Below are 6,614 nucleotides of genomic sequence, written 5' to 3'. Positions count from 1 at the left end.
GAGCAAAGTACAGAGAGATCCTTGATGAAAATCTACTCCAGAGCACCCAGGACCTCAGACTGGGGCGAAGGTACACCTTGCAACAGGACAACAACCCAAAAAACATAGCCAAGACAACGCAGGAGTGGCTTCGGGACAAGTCTCTGAATGTCCTTGAGTGGCTCAGCCAGAGCCTGGACTTGAACCCGAGAGAACATCTCTAGAGAGACCTGAAAATAGCTATGCAGCAATGCACCCCATCCAACCTGACAGAGCTTGAGAGGATTTGCAGAGAAGAATGGGTGAAACTCCCCAAATGCAGGTGTGCCAAGCTTGTAGCGTCATACCCAATGAAACTCGAGGCTGTAATCCCTGCCAAAGGTGCTTCAACAAAGTACTGAGTAACGGTCAGAATACTTATGTCAATGTGTTATTTCAGTTTTGTATTTTTTATACTTTCGCAAAAATAACATAACAAATGTGGAAAAAGTCAAGGGGTCTGAATACTTTCTGAATGCATTGTATAGTGTATCTATAACTGAGCATTTACACACGACCACTCATGCTGTAAACACAGTCCAGTTTAAAGAGAATGGCACAGATCCATATATGTCACTGGTCTATCTGCAGCTCTGATTGGTGCTGAATCGTACTCCGATGCGTTCTGCTTACAACAAAATCTCTTGCATAGTTAATTTTGCATACTAAGTCTTGCATAGTTCATTTTGTTTCAGTATGTTGTGTTGAAAGTGACTAATATTGCGTTGATTTGATCACAATTCCCACAGTAAAGGGAAACGTTAACTAAGGGGAAAAACTGTAGAAAGTTAAGTGAAGTTCAATCTCGTCCTTCTCTGCGTAGGCTGATGGTTCTTCTGCTTGGAAGTGCCGGATCAGCTGCACGCCCATGCGCAGTTTAAAGGGAACATTGTTCACTCCCCTTGACATTTTCATATTTTGTGGTTACAGCCTGAAATTAAAATGAATGAAATTGAGATTTTTGGTCTCTGGCGTAACACACAATACCCCATAATTTCAAGGTGGAATTATGTTTTTAGAATTGTGTTATAAATGAATTAAAATTGAAAAGCTGTAATGTCTTGAGTTAATTCAAACCCTTTGTTTATGCCAAGCCTAAATCATTTCAGGAGCAAACATTTGATTAACAAGTCACATAATAAGTTGCATGGACTCACTCTGTGTGCAATAATAGTGTTTAACATGATTTATTTAATGACACATAATTTCTGTACCCCACAATTCTGTACCCCACAATTATCTGTAAGGTCCCTCAGTCAAGCAGCGAATTTCAAACACAGATTCAACCACAAAGACCAGGGAGGTTTTCCATTGCCCCGCAAAGAAGGGCACCTACTGGTAGATTGGTCAAAATAAAAAAAGCAGACATTGAATATCCCTTTCAATATAATGAGGTTGGTGTATAAATACACCTAGTCACTACAAAGATACAGGCGTCCTTCCTAACTCTGTTGCCGGAGAGGAAGGAAACCGTAATGCTAACATATATGACAGAAGGAAGCCTGTACAGAATACAAATATTCCAAAACATGCATCCTGTTTGCAATAAGGCACTAAAGTAAAACTGCAAAAAATGTGCCAAATAAACTAACTACATGTCATGAATACAAAGCATTATGTTTGGGGCAAATACAAAACATCATTGAGTACTACTCTTCATTTTTTCAAGCATGGTGGTGGCTGCATCATGTTACGGATATGCTTGTCATTGGCAAGGACGAGGGAGTTCTTTAGGCTAAAAAGAAATGGAATAGAGCTAAGCACAGTCAAACTCCGAGCAGGGAAACCTGGTTCAGTCTGCTTTCCAACAGACACTGGGAGACAAATTCCCCTTTCAGCAGGACAACAACCTAACACACAAGGCCAAATATACAATGATCAACAACCAACTTGACAGAGCTTGAAGAATTAAAAAAATAATAATGTGCAAATATTGTACAACCCAGGTGTGCAAAGCTCTTAGAGATTTTCCTAGAAAGATTCACACCTATAATGGCTGCCAGAGGTGATTCTAACATATATTGACTCAGGGGTGTGAATGCTTATGTAAATGTGATACATCTGTATTTAATTTTCACTAAATAGGCACAAAAAACATGTTTTTACTTTGTTATTATGTGTAGATGAGTGAGAACAAAAATACAATCCATTTTGAATTCAGGCTGTAACACAACAAAATATGGAATAAGTTAAGGGGTATGAATACTTTCTTAAGGCACTGTAGATAAGAAATATAGCAGCAATTCCACCTAACCTATCAGTGGGCAAGGTTCCACCATATTACTGACACCTATCCAATCCTCTCAGATGTAGTGTCGAGGGGGAAGTGACTAGGGTTGACTTGGGATTCAGGGAGTGAGAGAGGAAGACGCCAATGGGAAAGAGATGGAAGAGACTGGGAGGTCGGCTTCTGAGTAGTGCTTTGAGAATTAGAGCTTCAGAGAATGTTGGGGGATGGCCCACTGGCCAGATATACAAATATTATTTCTGTCATCAAAATTGATAATGTACAGTTATTAATACAACTATTGTTCCCTGAAGGGAAATCAACAACCATTCATATTCCCCTGAAAACTGAAATCACGCCCAACTGGCCAATGGATGCCAAGCCTGCCCTCGGAAGCCGCGCCTTCCTGGCTATAATACCAGGGCATTAGTTTCCTCAATTCAGTAATGCTTTTCAGTGAGCCCAAATCCCCTGCGCAAAATATGTTATACCTCATTACCTCCTTAACCTGTTGGGGGTAGGGGGCAGTATTGACACGGCCGGATAAAAAAGGTACCCGATTTAATCTGGTTACTACTCCTGCCCAGTAACTAGAATATGCATATAATTATTGGCTGTGGATAGAAAACACCCTAAAGTTTCTAAAACTGTTTGAATGGTGTCTGTGAGTATAACAGAACTCATATGGCAGGCAAAAACCTGAGAAGATTCCTTACAGGAAGTGCCCTCTCTGACAAGATCTTGTTCTTCTTGTCTCTGTTTATTGAAGACTGAGGATCTTTGCTGTAACGTGACACTTCCTACGGCTCCCATAGGCTCTCAGAGCCCGGGAAAAAGCTGAATGATATCGAGGCAGCCCCAGGCTGAAACTCATTAGCGCATTTGGCAAGTGGCCGATCAGAGGACAATGGGCTTAGGCGCGTGCACGAGTCGACCCTGTGCTTTATTTTATTTAGTCTGTTTACCTAAATGCAGATTCCCGGTCGGAATATTATCGCTTTTTTACGAGAAAAATGGCATAAAAATTGATTTTAAACAGCGGTTGACATGCTTCGAAGTACGGTAATGGAATATTTACAATTTTTTTGTCACGAATTGCGCCATGCGCGCGACCTTTCTTTACCATTTCGGATAGTGTCTGGAACGCACGAACAAAACGCCGCTATTCGGATATAACGATGGATTATTTGGGACCAAACCAACATTTGTTATTGAAGTAGAAGTCCTGGGAGTGCATTCTGACGAAGAACACCAAAGGTAATAACATTTTTCTTATAGTAAATCTGACTTTGGTGAGTGCTAAACTTGCTGGGTGTCTAAATAGCTAGCCCTGTGATGCCGGGCTATCTACTGAGAATATTGCAAAATGTGCTTTTAAAAGCTATTTTAAAATCGGACATATCGAGTGAATAGAGGAGTTCTGTATCTATAATTCTTAAAATAATTGTTATGCTTTTTGTGAACGTTTATCGTGAGTAATTTAGTAATTTTTTAGTAAATTCACCGGAAGTTTGCGGGGGGTATGCTAGTTCTGAACGTCACATGCTAATGTAAAAAGCTAGTTTTTGATATAAATATGAACTTGATTGAACAAAACATGCATGTATTGTATAACATAATGTCCTAGGTGTGTCATCTGATGAAGATCATCAAAGGTTAGTGCTGCATTTAGCTGTCTTCTGGGTTTTTGTGACATTATATGCTAGCTTGAAAAATGGGTGTCTGATTATTTCTGGCTGGGTACTCTGCTGACATAATCTAATGTTTTGCTTTCGTTGTAAAGCCTTTTTGAAATCGGACAGTGTGGTTAGATTAACGAGAGTCTTGTCTTTAAAATGGTGTAAAATAGTCATATGTTTGAGAAATTGAAGTAAAAGCATTTCTAAGGTATTTGAATAACGCGCCATGGGATTCCACTGGCTGTTACGTAGGTGGGACGATTTCGTCCCGCTGACCTTAGAGAGGTTAACTGAACAGTAGTTATTTTCATACATTCCCTTTCAGTCGGTCACTTGGTATAACATACTATGGGGACATACAATCAAGTCCCAAGCTGGCTCATTGGGTACCAAACTAGGAGACGCATGGCAGCCCAAGCATACACACGTTCTATCAGTCAAAACAGGGTCTACAGAAGCCACTTTTTCCCCTAATACTTACCCGAGAAGCCTGAACTGTCAGAGCCTCATGAAGCCTGAACTGTCAGAGCCCCATATAGGGAACCAGAATCTGCTGCAACTTGACACGCTGCCACTGCAGCCCAAGTCCATAGACCCCCTGGTTCCAAGAACAATACTTACCTTATGAGCCTGAAATGTCAGAACTTGTACAAGGAACCGTAAGTCCAAAACAACAGAACACCTGTCGTGACATGGTAAAGCGCACACTCGCGCTGCATAGCATCAACCAGAGTCAATGAATCACGGCAAGGTTACTGTGGTAACCTTGATAATGCACACTTTACGCGCTGCCGCACCCCAAGGCAGCCCATGGCTCAAACCACAGGGAATTGTGGTCAACCGGATAAATGTGCAACCTGTACGCTGCCAACACCCACTCCTGGACCCAACCTTAAGAACACTATGAGCCACACTAGGAGAAGTTACATCCAAGTGTTAAAATCTCACAAGGGTATGTCGGGAACCCTAACTCGCTGAAGCACAGATATCACCAATCATCATGCCCCAGAACAATGCCCAAGCAGCCGCCACACCCCTAGTGGAGCGAGCATGCACACCTATAGGCAACCCTTGTCCTTGTCAAAAGTGAGGGACCTGTAAGACATAGGCATAACCTTCGGAGCAAAAGCTGCATTAGGACGTTACATCATTTTGGAATCGGCAGGTGTGGACTCCAAACAGGAGTGTGTGGAGATCTCCAACATGCTAGGCCGATGCCAAGGCCACGAGCAGGGCAGTCTTGTAGGAAAGGAGCTTCAGGTCCACAGACTCTAATGGTTCAAACGGAGACTCACACTGAGCGTCCAGGACCAAGGCCCGGTCCCTGGTCGGCGTCATGAGTCGACACGCCTTTTAGGAACCACACCACCGGAGGATCAGTCCCCGGGGTGGAGCTGTCCATCCCTACATGACACGCAGAGATGGCTGCCATATAAACCTTCAATGTGGAAAAAGAAAGGTCCTGCTCAAAAAGCTCCTTCAAGAACATCAAAATGTCTACCAAAGAGCTCTGAAATGGAGAAACCCTTTTAACCATCCCTAATGTATACAACCCTCTTGTAGAGGACACACGTACTGACTGTATAGTCGTAATCATGTTCGATGGTAAACCCCTAGCCTTCAAATTCAACCTTTCAGAGGCCAAACCCGCAAATCCCATATCTGCAGTTGTGGGTGCCAAACTCCCGTGTACCTGGGACAATAGATCCCAACGACACAGAACCCAACACGGGTCCCCACCCAACAGGCGGATGATCTCCGGGAACCAGGGTTGTCTGGGCCAACAGGGAGCAGCCAGAATCATCAACTGACCCTCCTGACGGACCCTCTCCATGGTGGCCTGAATCAGGTCCACCGGAGGAAATGCACAGAGCAGGATCCTAGGACACTGATGCGCCAAAGCATCTGTTCCCAACGGAGTGCCCAGATCCCTCATTGAGAAGAACAGATGACAACATGTGTTTTCTCACGAAGCGTAAAGATCTACGTAGGCCCTGTCGAACCGGTTCCATATCTGGGCAACCATTGAGGGGTGCAATAGGACCCCCCCCCCCCCCCCCCCGGAAAGTAGATCCGCACCCAAGTTGATAGATCCAGGAAGATACATCGCCCTGAGTGACAGGAAATGCGCACTGCTCCATACGAGCAAATAACGGGCCAGGTTTAGGAGAGAGCGAGACCGTGTCCCCCCCTGACTGTTGATGTACGCCACCGCCGTCCTGTTTGTCGGACCTTACCATCACATACTGGCCTTCCAACATTGGAAGGAAACGTCTCAGCACCAGCGAAACAGTCAGTAGCTCTAGGTAATTGATATGCAACTCCCTTTATGCTGTTGACCAAATCCCTCTTTGAGTAGCCCACACACAGTACTCCCCATCTCATAAAGGATGCGTCTGTCATGAGCACCCTGCGGGACATTACCCGGCCCATGAGAACCACCTGCAACAGAGAACCCGCAAAACAGACTCATCAACAGCACTGAAACAGACATATCAACAGAAGTCCTAGAGACACAATAGCTATCATAAAAGAACTGTACCAGAAGAGCTGGAATGCGAACCTACTTTGTTGGGACCAAAACGCATGATTCAGAACTGAGTCCAGGAATTGAACATGCTGAGTCAAACCACTTTTCCTGTGATTCACTCTGAACCCCAGAGACTGAATATGGGAAACCAGTGTGGCAA

This window comes from Salmo salar, chromosome 09, assembly GCF_965601325.2.
Source record: "Salmo salar chromosome 09, fSalSal1, whole genome shotgun sequence".
Lineage (NCBI taxonomy): Eukaryota > Metazoa > Chordata > Actinopteri > Salmoniformes > Salmonidae > Salmo > Salmo salar.
The sequence above is the reverse complement of the archived record's forward strand: the minus strand, read 5'-3'. Positions refer to the sequence as shown.